At 45.6% G+C, this 17115-nt stretch overlaps 1 pseudogene; it reads left to right on the top strand.

Moving 5' to 3' along the window:
- The first annotated feature begins 8550 nt into the window (after positions 1-8550).
- Positions 8551-8730, top strand: LOC139056550 (U2 spliceosomal RNA; annotated as a pseudogene).
- Positions 8731-17115: the final 8385 nt, after the last annotated feature.

Genomic DNA, 17115 nt, shown 5'->3' with positions numbered 1-17115 from the left:
GGCCGGAGAGGTCCTTGCCTGGTGCCTAAAGCAGTGTAGAAAATGCTCGGAAACCCTTTAAGTCACGAAAGTGCGCAATCATGTAGCGAAGACGATGTCTTATAATTGAGCTAGATATTTCAATACAGTTGTAGTTGTTTGTTTTTCTATAAATATTTATTCGTCAACGGCCTTTCGAAGTTTAATAACTACTTATTACAAAGCACCAATCGTATTCCTTTCGTGTCGGACGGAAGTTCATGATTATCATGAGTTCGCACTAATTACGGTGTAAAAACAGTGTCATTCACAGTATTTCGTTGCGGAGCTCCTTGCCTCCTAACACAATGTCATTGTTTCAGCTGTGTTTATCAGAAAAAGCAGCATTGAGGTAGTTCTATTACGTAACTTAATTTCCATGCTTCCCTTACTGGCTTGTGTTATACTTCTTTTTGGTTATTTGATAATTTTACGTTCATATACTGTTTTTTTCTGTGGTTTTGTTCATCTTGTGAGCTATTGTTATTGCAAGCGCTACTTCGGTTTTCTTGCTGCCTACCTGCATGTCTTTTAACCCTGCAGTTCTCATCATGGGTCCCTGTATGCAGTCTTCGGAATATATGACCCTAGTGCGTAAAGAGACTTTTTCTAAGCAATATTGTTGGTACACTTACGTTAATAATTTTTTTAAATCCTGAAATTAATCTATAGTCACTTGTTATTTCACTTTTCAGGAGGTAGGTATTGATGCTAGAACACCTTTGAAGTGCTGAGCCACCCAAGTCATCACCCTGTCAGTGCTTTTCATCGTTCGTAACGGAGCGATCGAACGACGTTGAAGGAATAAATAAAAAAATTCGCAGGTTCGCCGGAAAGGTTAAGTACTACTTGCGATAGAAAATTAGTAGGTAGCTGAACAAATTAAGGACAGTAGTTTTATCGGCCATATAAACCTGTAAATATTCGCCTACTAACTAAATTAATAATGGTAGAATTTGTGAGCATGACTCAACGAGGACTTAGAAAGAAACAGCCACACAGGGACAGCGCTGTATTTGTGTGTCTGCTTCTTTCTACGTGCTTGTTCAGTCGCACTTACACATTCGATCGTGGATTCAAACCAACTAGCCCGTCAACGTGTTCTAGCCAAATTAACCAGCACGGTGTCACGCGCGCACAGGTAAATACGAACACATCTCGGTTAACGACAGAGGAAACTGTCTGTAAAAACGCCGGAGTTCGGAATCGCGGCAGCAGTCGCGAGTCAGTTGACCTTCGTGCATCTCTCGCTTCAACGCGAACGAAACGTCGAAAGCACAGCGCATACGAAGCTACCGGCACTACGCACACTCTGCAAACACCACTGATCGCTTTGAAGATGAGACCCACGCGAGCTCGCCACTTGAGCCACGTCGCATACCACTTTCAAGACACACGAGCGCCGGCAACGCGTCCCCACAGCGTCCGCCCAAGGCGCCTACCACGGCTCCCGCGATTCGCGTGGCCAACGCCGTAGTAGACGCCGCGGTTGTCTCCACTCTGTACGGAGCGGCGGGCGAGGAGGACATCGAGGCAGAGTAGCAGCCACCGGAGAAGAACGCCCCTCCTCCTTTGCCTCTCCCCCCTGCCTCGTGCTCCACAGGAGAGGGCACGCATCCGGGCCGCGTTCCTCGCTCGCGCACGCGATTCAGTCGCGTTGGCCGACTCACCGTCGCGCGCTTTGACTTATACGGAACTTCATGGCGACGCCGACGCCGACGGCAGAAGTGCGCCTGGAGTGCCCATATGATTGCTATCGCAATAAAACGATCGCAAGTCCAGCAAAAGATGAGGTGTCAGAGAAACATGCAAGCTGGCGTAACTCGGTAGCAAGTGGAGGCCTTTTTAGTTTTGTTGTCTTTTATGCGTTGCACATTGCAATAACTCAGTTCAGCCCTTGGGCGCGGCCGGGCAGCCACCATTGACCTTTAGCGCAACCACGTGACGTGGCGTCACGACAGCCGGAGGAAAAGCTGGGCCCCAACTCGCGCAATATGCTACGCATTCTTGGCTTAACCAAGCTAAGCCTGGCCACTTTTGTATTTTTCTGTATTTTGTGACGCATTTATTTTAACGTGTTAAATTTTGGGGTCACGGATAACGTGCAGCACTTGCGGCAGCCCGTTCGAAAAGGTGAAGCCACGCCAGCGTCATTGTCATCAACGTTATTTGTCTCATCGGTCAGAAGCACGCAGTTAGAGCGAAGGACACTAAAGAGGGAAAACTTATTTGACTTGTGCTAGTGAATTACCCTTCTCCATTGCCAAAAATAATTTCCCTTTCACCGTGAAAGGCCGCTTGGTAAGGCGCAAGAATAAATGGTGGGCGGCGCCGCGGCCGGGAAATTCCTGAACCAGTGAGCCGTGACGTCATGGCTTTTAAATCTGTCTGCTCGGGCCAAATTGAATACCTTATCGGCAAAAATGAATTGCATTGTGTCAAAAAGAACTGAAGACCGAACTTAGGAAGTTTGAAGGTCTTTTACTGAACCAGCAGCAGCCTAAATGCGAGAAAAGAAGTACTTTGCCAACCGTGACGTCATATTGACATACCCGCGTGGGGGTTTCAGCGCGAGGTGCGAAAAAAAAATGAAACTTTGACCGTCGTTTTCTCTTCTAATAGTCAACCTATTGCCGCAAAATTCACGAAACTAGAGTTCTTCAAGAACAATTGTATCAATCTAAGCTGACTCAATGTTTCCTTTTAGTGCCCCCCCCCTTATAGGATATACTCAAATAAATTTGCATACGCGCGCCACTGACGCGTTCAATGGGCTCACCAAAGTGCGTTCACGACACGTTCAAGTTTTTCAGTGCATGAAATTCCTGAACAAAATATATATCAAGGCCAGGTCGCCTGTCAAAATTCAGTGCTGGAATGTCTCGAGGGGGAGAGGGTGTTCCCAGGGCGCCCAACCCCCCTTCCCTCCAGTTTCGTGCGACTCCCAGACGTCGAGTTGTAGATGGCCTGAGCTAATGCCCGTTGCTGCAGTGAGTGGATCAGTGAACGAAAGCTCGTTTTTGTAAGTTTTTTTTTCTCGCTGTTCTGAGTGACGTGCTAGAACGGGTGACCTAGGAAGAGACAATAAACTTTACGACAGCGATAGGAGAAAAGCTTAGCGCTTGCACCAGGGTCGGAGAATGCGCCCGCGCCACAGGTACGTAGCCGATAAGGACACTGCCCGCCTCTGCTCACGAAGTCACTTAGCTATATGAAGGAGAAAAGAGTGAATCCTGCGAGTGGGATTTCTGAGTTTGCTTTGGAGCAAACTCTTTGGGAGTGAGCTTGGAAACTGGACGTCGTATAACAATTAGAGCATTGGATATGCACAAGCTGAATAAGCTAGAGCGCATCCGTGAATTGCTTCACTAATGCATAAATGAAAGAAAAATTACAGTGTTTCTCAAGGTCTTTCTTAAGAGGTGAATGGCGACAGCCTACTCTTCGTCCTCTTACATTCGCCTCATTAGTAAGTACTTTTAGTAACTGTAATCAAATTCGATCGTCACAATTCGTCGTTATACATATTGGTCATTAGTAGTCATTACTAGTCATCATTCGATTGAAGGTTGAAGTCATTTCAGTCGTTAGTATGCATTGTTGCTCACTACTAAACATTTTAGTCATTTGCAATCAGTTGTGGTCGCTACAAGTTGTCGTTCGACATATTGGTCATTTCATAGTCATTACTGGTCATTACAAGTCATTTCAGTCATTACTAGTCATTACTGCTCGCTGGTAAGCATTTTTAGTCGTGCATCATGAATAGTGGTCATTACAAGCCGTCGTTAGACATATTCGTCATTTCGTAGTCATCATCATCATCAGCCTGGTTACGCCCACTGCAGGGCAAAGGCCTCTCCCATACTTCTCCAACAACCCCGGTCATGTACTAATTGTGGCCATGCTGTCCCTGCAAACTTCTTAATCTCATCCGCCCACCTAACTTTCTGCCGCCCCCTGCTACGCTTCCCTTCCCTTGGGATCCAGTCCGTAACCCTTAATGACCATCGGTTAATCTCCCTCCTCATTACATGTCCTGCCCATGCCCATTTCTTTTTCTCGATTTCAACTAAGATGTCATTAACTCGCGTTTGTTCCCTCACCCACTCTGCTCTTTTCTTATCCCTTAACGTTACACCTATCATTCTTCTTTCCATAGCTCGTTGCGTTGTCCTCAATTTGAGTGGAACCCTTTTCGTAAGCCTCCAGGTTTCTGCCCCGTAGGTGAGTACTGGTAAGAGGCAGCTATTATACACTTTCCTCTTGAGGGATAATGGCAACCTGCTGTTCATGATCTGAGAATGCCTGCCAAACGCACCCCAGCCCATTCTTATTCTTCTGATTATTTCTGTCTCATGATCCGGATCTGCCGTCACTACCTGCCCTAAGTAGATGTATTCCCTTACTACTTCCAGTGCCTCGCTGCCTATTGTAAATTGCTGTTCTCTTCCGAGACTGTTAAACATTACTTTAGTTTTCTGCAGATTAATTTTTAAACCCACTCTTCTGCTTTGCCTCTCCAGGTCAGTGAGCATGCATTGCAATTGGTCCCCTGAGTTACTAAGCAAGGCAATATCATCAGCGAATCGCAAGTTACTAAGGTATTCTCCATTAACTTTTATCCCCAATTCATCCCAATCCAGGTCTCTGAATACCTCCTGTAAACACGCTGTGAATAGCATTGGAGAGATCGTATCTCCCTGTCTGACGCCTTTCTTTATTGGGATTTTGTTGCTTTCTTTATGGAGGACTACGGTGGCTGTGGAGCCGCTATAGATATCTTTCAGTATTTTTACATACGGCTCGTCTACACCCTGATTCCGTAATGCCTCCATGACTGCTGAGGTTTCGACAGAATCAAACGCTTTCTCGTAATCAATGAAAGCTATATATAAGGGTTGGTTATATTCTGCACATTTCTCTATCACTTGATTGATAGTGTGAATATGGTCTATTGTTGAGTAGCCTTTACGGAATCCTGCCTGGTCCTTTGGTTGAGAGAAGTCTAAGGTGTTCCTGATTCTATTTGCGATTACCTTAGTAAATACTTTGTAGGCAACGGACAGTAAGCTGATCGGTCTATAATTTTTCAAGTCTTTCTTCAAGTCTTTTTCGTAGTCATTAGTAGTCATTACAAGTCCTTAGTAGTCATTTTAGTCAGTACTACTCGTTATTGACCTCTATCAATCTCCATTATAACATTATCATTCACTAACTGTCACTATCAATCATTTTTCATTCTTTAATCTGTCTTTAATCTGTCTTCGTATGGCGTGATGACGCTTCGGCGAACACTCCCGCGGTCAAGTCCGTTGGCACAAACAAATAAATTCTAAGGTTTTACGTGCCAGAACCACGATCGAATTGTGAGGCATGCCGTATAGGAGCACTTCCGAATAATTTTGACAACCTGATGTTTCTTAATTGTTAAATGTGCACATCTAATGCTTAAATGTACACATCAAGCAGAGAAGGATTGTTATAGAGTCGTTTCGTGAGAGAAAGAGAAAAATTCATTTATTTAGATAGGACTCTATGTCCCAACCATAAAAAAAAAAAAACCGTAGAACCTTAAACACTACACCCGGCTGTCTTTAAGCAGGATTCACTTACAGATCCGTGGATGATGACAGAATTCATTGAATGTGGGAATGGTGACAGATTTATGGAGAGCGCGAAGTACTTAGGCAGTTCGCAGCCTCGAATTTGAAACAGTTGTGGCTGTGGTCGAAAACATGTTTTACAGAACAAGGTGACAACTAAACCAAGTAGCTACACTTCATCAGAGGGCCGCGCAGGTCGGTCATACCAAAGAAGCTCGGGATAGGCTGAGGGTTGCACAGAGGTTGCTTTGTTTGACTTTGCAACGTCCGCGCTGCCAACGAAACCCACCCGGCAAAAGTAACAAAACAGACGGAGACTTCTTTCGAATGCTGTCTGGAGAACAAATAACTTTTTATTACTTTAGCGTCCACTGAACACCAAATTTCACGCAGCCTGCAACGGTGAGCGACAATGTAAACACGTCGTTGGAGTTAGGTTTATTTGAACACCAAATAACCGGTTTCTAAATGGCTTGGCATCAATTCAAAGAAAACTGCCTGACAAAGTGTTATCACTCTTCAATACAAAATGACACAGCAGTGACCCTGTGGCAACACAAAGGAGGGAAATCATATAAATTACGTAACTAGGTACTAGAGTACGTGGGTTCCATAAAAAGAACGGCTGATGTACAGTTAATTAAAAACATCTGAAACATATAAGCAGTATAAAAACAAGAACAAAAATCAGTGAAGCAAACAGTCAAGGGAAAGACAGTCGGTAGGATTCCACGTTTCACGATGATTTGCACTTCAGCGGAAGAATCCCTACGGCTTCCCGCTTTGGGCTAGGAAACTAGTGGGACATAATGGACCTCAATAGGATTTTTCGATCCATCCATGCATCCATCCATTCTTTTCACTGATTATATGCCGGTGCTTGTCCTAGTAATGGTTATGACACACTTGATGTGATCAGATTCATTGTCAGAGGTTATATATACAAATATATTTGCCTTTGACAAAATTACATATTGACAGTTGTAGAGTTATTGTTTATATAATCTTTTCTGCAATGATTTTTTGCTGTGCTTTTTTGCAGTTGTTATTGTCATTCTCGTTTTGTTTTGCCCCTGCTGCTAGGGCTCATCTAGGGTCTGCAGTATGCTGTAAATAAAATAAAAATATGCAGGTTCTATTTAGGCATCTTCAAAGATTACGAGTATTATTCTAAACTGTGTCTGCTGCGAGTTAGAGTGTGAACGTGAGCCTAGTAAGTTTCCCATATGGTTTACAGAAGAAGATGCAGTTAAACCGAAAGTGAAAGTATGTCAAGGCCACTTTAGAAACATCCGTTCCTCCCTCGGTAATGTCCAGCTAATCCCTTCAGTCAGGTGCACGGATAAATGGATGAGACGTGACTTGGTTATTCGGTAGGTAACAAAAAAAAAAGAAATTAAGGTAGAAAAGCAAGAACTGCGGGAGTGATAAGGGCCAATCTACTTTTTCCGAGAAGAGAAACATTATAAACGTACGCAGAAGGTTATCCACGTACGCATGTTTTCTAACCTCCGTCTGCGAGAGCGGAGGAAACGAAGGAAAGAGTGGTAGCCCTCGTGACAATCACTGCGCCACGCAAATTACTCTTTTCGGGTGTCACGGGGCCTTTCTTCTCTCTCTCTCTCGTCGCTTTAAATGCTTGCTGCGCGTCTGCTCGCCTCCCGACATCTAGCGTCTACGGAGAGAAGCGCGACGTGTGTTCGGTCAAAACTCGTGCTCAGAGATGGCAGCAGCCGTTGCGAAGAGGCAGGATGCTACAGCTCTCTTTCTGGCTGGCGGCCCCCACAGCTTTGCGAGGAATTGCCCGCAACTCGGTCGCCCGACGCCGTATTTATCTCAAGATGGTGAGCAGGCCTAGAAGAGAGACGAGTTCCGGACAGCAAGCCTCTATGCCGAAGGACCCAACGTGGGGCTAGCAGTCAAGAAAGAGCAGCCTGATGATGGCAAAATACGTTCCATCCATCGCTAGCGGCATTACTGGCGCTTGAAGAACTTGCTTAAGAATTTGGTTGATGGAAAAGGCGCGAATGAACAGAACAGAAATCAAGTAACAGAACGCAGGGCAAAAAAAAAAAAAAGAGGCGGAAGTTGCAGACAATTTAAAAATAACAATCAGAGAGTACATATCTTCCTTTTCCATCATTATCTGCCCTTGCTGAGAGAGAGAGAGAAGTGGTTCTTGTGAGGAAAGGAGGAAAGGCTGGCACTATCTTCTGCAACCTTTGCGGGAGCACGGCTCAGCGCCAGCAGGGGGATGGATATGGGAGTGAAGGAGATAGAATGAGGGAGAAAGGTAGAGAGTCGCCATGGCAGCAGCGGAGCAGTCCGGCCGGGAAGGCCCAGTGGCTTCGACCGGAGGAGTGGACTGGTGATAGACCAGAGGAGGTGGCCCAGCAAAAGCGAAGTTGAGGCGGAACAGGAGGCCCGAGGTGGCGAATAGCCTTTGGGCTATTCGTCTCTGAAGAAATTCCCTAGAGTCTCGCCGAGAGCCCCGACGAGTCGAGGTACTCGATGACACTTTGGAAGGCTGGTAGCTGATTACGACTGGGGAAGAGGATGTCTTCCTGTCGTGAACATGGGAGCCCCAGGCGGGAGCCCTTGCAGATTCCCGGTAATCTGTCCAATTCACCCAGCCTTAAACCCTTGCAAATATATGTGCCACAACCAGGTCCATGGTACCGAAAAAAAGAAAGAACGAAAAAAAAAATCATGAGCCATCCACTCTGTGAAGGTGGATGACTGTGAAGCTCTTTAACATAGGAAACAGAGGTGACGCAGAATTTTTAACATAGGTAGGGACTCGTTTACCTTGATTTTTATATTCATTCGCATGGACGATGGAACCACCACCACTAGAGGGTAGAAAGGACAGGTGATGTGCAAGCGCTTGGAATGCCGACAATGAGAGGGCGGTGCAAACGTAGACATGGCCGACGCTGGTCAAACTGTAGTATCTGTTCTTATCAGCTTAATATCTGACACGGGTTGTATTTGGACCTAAGATATTAAACTTATTTTTGCAAGTTGGCGGAATGCTTGAAGCCTGCTTCACCTCCGCTGCGAGTCGACCCGTTATAGCACCATCTTCGTGATCGGCTGGAAACAAGCCCTCTCTTCCTTCTTATGCAGCTAAGCTGTATAAGAAGGAAGAGAGGGCGGGTCGGAGGCGTGCTCACTGCACACTCAATTTTATTAGCGCAGTAGCAGTTCCGATTTACGTCAAAGCAGGTGGGGATGGCTTATATCTCCACTATATCTCCACTTATCCCACTTACATCTCCATCTATCCCCACTATATCAGGCAGCGATATTATGCTCATTTTTATGTTTCATGAAATGAATCAGCGTCACAAGAGAATTTGAGAAGCAGCTGAGACAGCGCCCTTCTGAAGCCTGACTCACAGTGCTTGATCGATGTACCATAATTTCAAGTGCGTTCTGCGCATAATTATGCAAGTTTGCAAGTTGCGTCCAGTTGCGTCCGCGAACAACTTCCAGTGAAAGAAACCTCAGGTAACTCACACGAAAACTCCGTCAAGTTGTTCAGTGAAGTAGCTGGTATGCGGCTCCTCGCTCCTTTTATTCACAGTGTTTGATGGATCATAATTTCAAGTGTGCTCTGCGCATGAACATGAAAGTTACGGCCGCGAACACTTTCGAGTGAAAGTGGACACCTCAGATAACTCAGACGACAACTCTGTCAAGCTGCTCAGTGCAGTAGCTCGTATGCGGCTGCTCCCCCCTCGTATTCAAGAAAAATAAAGCTGAATCGAATCCAACTGAGTTGAGTATATGTACGCTTTTTGTTTGAGTGGCGGGAGAAGAAAGCAACCTAGGGACAACTGAAAAACATAATCCAGTCATATAGTTGAAGAAATAGATAGATGTCGAGGTACATTGCGCTAAAGAAAGGAAAGCGGGCAAGTTGAAAAGCCAGGAGTGCAAGGCTCGTGCGACTAGCTGCACTGAATGAAATCGAAGTAACTTTGAAGGATAAAACTTGAAGTAAATCGATTCTGTCGTAATAGGGAAGCTTAAGTGTATTTTATCATCGACGAAGAGAGATACTGCTTTGAACAAGTACGTCTGTGTAATACGCTGTGTTGCGGACATCGAAGTCGAAGTTCGAAAGTATTCGCCACGTAACTAGAACGGACGAGAGCTTCGCGAAGTGGCTTAATTATTTCTGAAATAAGTTGTCCAGTTCCTATAAGTCGAGCGGTGACTCAGCAAAAATGTTGCCGTAGGGGCAACAGGCTTCGCGAAGCGATATTAAGATCAGTGGCTAGATGACTGCAGCGAAGGAAAAAAAAAACTCCGGGGGGGGCTAATAGAGGCGCTTACAATATAAAATCTAGTCGACGAAGCTAAGTCGAGAAGAAGGCAAACGATGCTGATCCTCATAACAAAAACAAATGAGGTCAGTACAAAAGAATGTAGCGCAGTACTAGTATATAGAACACCTTAAAGCCGATTAAACTCAGAAGAAGGGTAGCTGATGGGGCAAGGTGTTTAGAGAGAAGGGTTTTCGGCTTGTTACGCTTCACAGGTGTTGGAAAAACGTACGGAAGAAATATGGGGCAAAAAACTACAAAACATAGTACGGCATCCATATTACATGCGTTCACACAGGCCTGTAGATCGCAGTAAGCACACTAATGCTTACATGGCCTTCTGTTTTCATGTATAGTTATCTGTTCTTAAAGAGGCCGGTCGTCCGACTGGTTTAGCACAGCGGAGAGCGATGTAGTTCCATGCAACGCTTGACACAAGAAGGTTACTCCATGGCTAGACATAACAAACAGTACGAGGGTGGAGAACGTTGTCTGCGAACTGGTCATTATGATGCCCGATCTTTACCACAATGCATGAAGCGTGCATCGTACTTGCGTTCCAAATTTACCTGTAGTGTGATAAAACCGAACGACACGTAATGACACCCCCTTCTTATCAGCAAACGTACGTTCATTTAGCATGATAAATGCACTATCCAGCTAGAAGGCGTAAACATTTACGGCTCGTCGACGGTTTGTTGGGAAGCTGCTGTTGTAGGTATTTGTTCTGGTTGCTTAAAGGACGAATTTTCGTTGGAAAAACAACCTATGTATCATAACTTCAGTCTTCACTTTACGCCAACTTCTCGAATAAAGTACAACTGACCACACCATGTATGAACACTGTGAGGACCAGCTCGAAGATACTGCACACGAAGAAGGCCTTTAGACCGTGTGTGTGTGAGGCACAGATGGTCACCAAGTTGCTATTGTATTCTTGAAGTCGACAGGCCTAGGTAGCCGCTTGTGAATGGGTGACGTGCAGCCAGGCAAAGCTCTCTAGTCTCCAGTAAGAGTCTCTCTATAACTCCGTCTACTCGTTCTTGTTTTTTTCTGTCTTCTCCTCTTCCCCAGCCAGCGCACAGTAACAGTCGGAATCAAGTCATATTAACTGTGTTAGTGTTTTCCCGCTCTCCCTTTCTCTATATATCAGCAATTACAGCACCTAGAGCAAACTCACGCGCACAATGATCATTGGATGCAAGCCGATCCACACATGCATGTATCTACTAGCTTTCAGAGGCACTGTATATGTTTACCCGCCTTCACGAATCCTGTGCCTGTTCAAAAGCCAGTAAGCGAGATCGTATGTCAGTAGGGCAGGTAAGAGGGTCATTATTCTTTCTTTCTTTCTTTGCTCCTTTCTTTCTTTCTTTCTTTCTTTCTTTCTTTCTTTCTTTCTTTCTTTCTTTCTTTCTTTCTTTCTTTCTTTCTTTCTTTCTTTCTTTCTTTCTTTCTTTCTTCCTTTCTTTCTTTCTTTCTTTCTTTCAAAACTACGCACTGCGTCGCTTCACAATATCGGTATATACAGCGATTCACTGAGAGCTGCCACAACGACCGTACGACGCGAGATGCAAGTTGTAGACCAATCAACAATGCAAGGTCTGTTCGCACTGCACCGCGCAGATTGACGCAGCAGCTTGTGGTCACGTGGTTTCGCTGAATATTTAAAAGCAGCCGCTTCTCTGTGGAGGCGTACAGTGATTCTACGTAGGCACCATCTCTACGGGATCATATACAAAAGCACAGCGGCATCCAGTGCGCTCTCAGTGGTCTTGTTTGCCACGAAGGCACTGCAGACTTCATTGCACCGAAAGTCATGACAAGGTGTGACAAATCCGGTGGTCTTAGTCACAAGCATCTTCATTGAAAGCCTGTGAAATAAAGCGGTTAGAAAACGTGTAAAACGTACTTACTTATTAACATACTGCATATTGCATAAAAAACGAGTAACGTTGCAGGACACTGTACATAAGAAGGATACGGACGAAGCGCTGATCATCAACCATTGTTTTATCACGCGCACACACATCACACATACAGAGGTGTGTGAAGGGTGAGCTACATAGCAAGAGAGAAAGACGTATGATATACAAAATCAAGGTCGCTGAATCAGCGCCATCACCAATGTGCAACAAGCGCGATTTCTTGGGTGAGGAGAGATGTCGACGGCACATTCACACACGTGTACCCTATTCCGCCTATGCATTAAGCATCATACATCTCATGCACACGCTGGTCACGATAGCGTCTTAGTACTTTGCACTGATTAAATAAAGCTTTACAAACACCTCGAGAGCAACGGCTGTTTCTTTATTGCAACTTGTCCCAACCGGGCTAACTTGCACTTTAACAAATTACACCCCCATAGTCATTACTGCGGGAGTGAGTAGCCCAAAGAGGAAGAGTAGCCCAAACAGGAAGTAGTAAACGAGGAGGAACCAGCAGAAATCCCGAAGGAAGGGTTCGCAATGTGATCAAATAAAATGCTGCTTTTCCTTCCTGCTAGTTGTTCTCACCGGTTCAGTGTAGGACCTCATGCAACAAACATGTCGTTATTGTTTATATTATAAGAGCGGAGCGAAGCGTCCGTAATAAACGAGAAATATTTCATTGACTTACGGTGTAAATGAATATCTCTCGCGATAAACGACAACAACAACAAAAAAACCTCAGCAGCTTAAATCAACATGGAGACTTCCCCAAACAAAATAAAAAAAGAGATAGAACGAAAGAAATAAATTCTTTCATGTGAATTCAAACACAGCATGCGTTTCCATGCAGGGGATGAATGCTGGCGATGAAATGCTAGTGATGAATTGCACCAAATGATTGAGGGCTTTAGCCGAGGATGTGTAAGAGTAGGTTTGAAGATTAATATGCAGGAGGACAAAGGTAATGTTTAATAGCCTGGCGAGATAACAAGAATTCGTGACTGGCGATGAGCCTACAGAATCTGTGCAACAATACGTTTATCTAGAACCAATGCCTAACGCTTAGCGCTTGACTATACACATATTGAGGCATAGTCACCTTGTGTGGATTTCTGTCGGTTTTACTGACTTGTCGGCATTGATTGTACCTTTTTTTACTGTGCACTATATATGTAACCCCAGTGTTGTTTTGGGGGACATAATACAGACGTGTATGTATGTATGTATGTATGTATGTATGTATGTATGTATGTATGTATTACTCAAGGGGGAACCTCATCATAGGAAGCAAACTTACAGAAGAATAAAGATACGTTGAAGCGCATATACCGCAGACATTACCAAATCATATACCTGGAGCTTCCACTATCCTTGAAAATAACTGTGCATTCGGCGCGTTATACTGATGCTAACATATGGGGCAGAAACTTACGAGTTGAAAGGAAGCTTGGCGAGAAGTTAAATCTCACTGAAGGAGCGTTGGAACGAAAAAAGTAAAGCCAGTTCCACGCACTGAATGCTGTCAAAACAGCGAAGCTGGTGGTTGTTTCCTGAAGTTTGAACTCGTGCCTAGTGAAATTTTCATGAAAGTCTTTTGTCTCGTCGTCGTTTTGCTAGATTCGAGCTTCGGTTCCGGATTGTGCACACTCTTCAGTTGCGTGAGGTTGGCATCAAACCATAACCTATCATACACCTTGCAGCTGTGGCCACACTCGTGGTCGAGTAATTCTCTCTTGAACCGTCTGTCGGCACCCTCCATCGGAGGAATCTCTCTGCGTCGACGTCTCTGATTGGCCTGCTACTCCATTGTGGATTAGCCTGCCTCTGCTGGCACATGGCTTGGATTACCTCCTCGTGCGAACTCCGGCACGTATTGTGCACTTCTTCATCTTCTGTATATTACCATCATCATGTGTGTGCCCTTCACCTTCATTGTGCGTGAACGTAAAAAAATTTAAAGGGCAAAAAGTGAAAGAAGTGGAAGAGAATGGCAAGTAGAAGGATAGAGTAGTAGTGGGTCCGGAGCTCCTGAACCTGCCCGCCTGTGTGATACCACACAACCGACGGCGAAGGGTCGACTTAGAACAGCCCCGCTGTTAAAAAAAATCACAGTATCACCCGAAAGGCGAAGTATATAGCTGTACGAAGTAAGGGTAGACGTTTTATCAGCTGTATAAGCCGCTGCAAACATTCGTTTACTAACTGAATTTAGAAGCACATTAGCACGCGCGTACAAGCACGAACCCATCTCACTCGAAGACCGCGGACATTCGCTATCAGAACGCTGCCGTAAAGAAAGAAGGGCAGCAGCGGCGAGCGAATTCCACTTCACGTTGCCTCTCGCTTCAACGCGAACTAGGCGTGCGAGAACACAACGTACGCGAAGCCATCAGTTAACTCACGTCGGCTAGCCTTCGAACCCAGAGCAGATTGCCTCCAAGGTTCAAGAGGAGATGCGCACCAACCACCCGTTTCCTCCCTGGGGCACATACATATCCCCGCCCCTTGTGCGCGTGAGAAGACACCGCCGCATCAAGCCATCATCCTACTCCGCTCAACCTCGCAAGCTTTAACTCGGACGTACAGCATAGGACGCGAGTTTGCGATGTTGTCGCACTTGGACTTTTTGCTGAACACCACGGCGAAGGTGACACTGACGATGGCGGAAATTCGCCTGGAGTGTCCATATAATTGCTATCGCAATAAAATGTTAGGCGTAACGTTAAGAGACAGGAAGACAGCGGTGGTGAATTAGAGAGGAAACGGGCTAGCCGATATTCTAGTTGACATTAAGAGGAAAAATTGGAGCTGAGCAGGCTAAGCAATGCGTAGAGCAGACAACCGATGTTCTATTATAGAGTTAGATATTCTGTGTCAAGATAAGGCAAGCGCTGTCGAGGACGGCAAAAACTTAGGCGGTGTGATAAAATGAGGAAATTCGGCACAAATTGGTATCATCTAGCACAAGACAGGGGTAACAGGAGATTAATGAGAGAGCTCTTCGTCCTGGAGTGGATTTAAAGATTGACTGATAGTGATGATGTTTGCGCACTGCAATCGGACAGCAGTTCCTCACGGCTCCTAATGTAATATGCTGGTGCTATTTGCATTTTGGTGAAGAATCTGAGCCGGTATAATCGAAGAGTTCCTTAATTTCGATCGATTTTATTCTTTACTTATGCTCCCTTCACTCACGACCTTGCCGATACTGGTGATAATGTCTATGAAGGATAGCTCAGACCATTAACAAAGGCCGTAAATGAGAAGGATTGGAATAGAATCGTTACACAATTCCAGTGCACATAGTGTTACGGTTGGCGTGTAACACACCGGGCAAAAAGGATGCTCAAAGACCATGCCTAGCCGAAACAGAGGACGGATACCTAATTTGCTATGGCTGTCTGAAGTGGTTGCCGATCTGGCAGGCGCCCCGCAGGGATGACAGGCCCCTTTGTGTGTGTGCGACCTAGGGGAGAACTTTCCGCGAACTGTCTAACTCTAGGGGAGAACGCGGTCCGCGAACCAGACAGGAGCCCCATGTTGCTGCCAGTGGAGGCACGCTCGTGAAAACGACAGCTGGGAAAATGGATCAGCCATCCATCAACGACCAGACCCGCGGGTTGCCACCAGCGGAAATAAGCTCGGAAAAACATCGCCCAGGAAAGTGGGAGCAGCCGAAAAGCAACGAGGGGGACTCAGTGCCTGTCACATGACGTTGACGTAAGCAAGATCCCGCCTACGATTTTAGTGGGCCTGTTTAAGGGGCACCGCAATGTACTTTTTTTCATTCCGTTTATTCATCGTCGTCTGCCCCGGTCGCTTCGATCGCCTCAATGATCTCCGGCTTTCTCTTTGATTCGACAACTTGGAGGCCCAACTCCCTGGCCAAGCTAAACGATTGCGGCTTCTTTAGTGCCTTCAAGTTCATGGATGCCCTTAGTGCTGCTAACTCTCCACTGTGTAACAACTTTGACCTACTCAAAACTTCCGTCAACGGTTACAGAAAAATCACTGCTCTGTACTTCCCCAAAATATACCTAAACCCAAATGATATCTTAGTGAAGAAAAGCCGTGCACTCACCATATGCAGTCATGAATCCTGGCACCTTCCTTCCGAACGTTTTCACCAAGACGAAGAGGAGACGATCTCTTAGATGTCGTCCAATGTTGGGCTCTCCAGGGTAGCGTGCCCCACCGCTGCCACCAGTTGTTGCGACGCCTGTTTCTCGCACCACGTCTCGTCCCTACCTGGTCGCCGTGGTCTACCGGACGCCTGCAGTCCGCCGACAACGCCACGCTACCCAATAGTAACGCCGGTCGAGGTTCGAGAAACGTCGTCGCAACAATAGGTAGGAGGGTGTTATGTTTGTAATAATCGATAAACTGTATTGTAGGTAGCCTAAAAAAGTTGTTCATACAGCTGGAACAATGATCTCTCTGACAGGTGCCACTTCATATCTGCTATATATTTAAGCTGTATCAAGCTGCTTAACTTGGACTTGAGCATTGACACTTGATTAGACCATATATCCGAAGAGTATGCTGCTTCACACATATACATTGTGATGGGTCAGTGTCAACAACCACTTCAACCGCGGCATTCGTAATACCGAATATGAAGATCAATCAGTAAGCGCTTCCATCTTGGCCATCAAACTACATCAACAGTCACAGAGATGATCGCTATTCGGGAGACAATTTGTTATATGTCGAAGGAGCCGCATGGGATTTGGGCTGTATTTTTTGCGATTACAATCCGGAACTTCAAGTGATCAATTCTGCAATTAGACGAGGACCTTACTATGTCCTTGCTCAAGAGATAATAGAATCACACGATGTAGCTCTAAGACCTGACCATTGCATAAGGTTTCAGTGGATTCCAGGACAGTTTGGCTTACATGACAATGAGCCCGGCAACGTGGAGACAAAGATGGCCCTCATTAATAGGGCCATCTCATGCTCATGCCATTTTCACGACCAGACACTAATGCCTTCGCCAACAGAATTTTGCTGTTCCTCGCCAGGTCATCGTCATCAGCGCCTTCCTGAACTCGACCCAGAGATTAAAATACGGATACCACCCACCATGAAAAGGTGCAGTGCAATCTTGCTGCACACATTACGTTTAGATGTAGCCTTCACCCGGCGCTACGTGCATCTTATGGGCCGGGCAGACAGTCTGAACTGTGCGGAATGCGGTATTCCAGTGACGACAGAACACCT

The sequence above is a fragment of the Dermacentor albipictus genome, chromosome 2 (assembly GCF_038994185.2).
Source record: "Dermacentor albipictus isolate Rhodes 1998 colony chromosome 2, USDA_Dalb.pri_finalv2, whole genome shotgun sequence".
NCBI classification, from domain to species: Eukaryota; Metazoa; Arthropoda; class Arachnida; order Ixodida; family Ixodidae; genus Dermacentor; species Dermacentor albipictus.
This window is presented reverse-complemented; position numbering and strand designations above follow the sequence as displayed.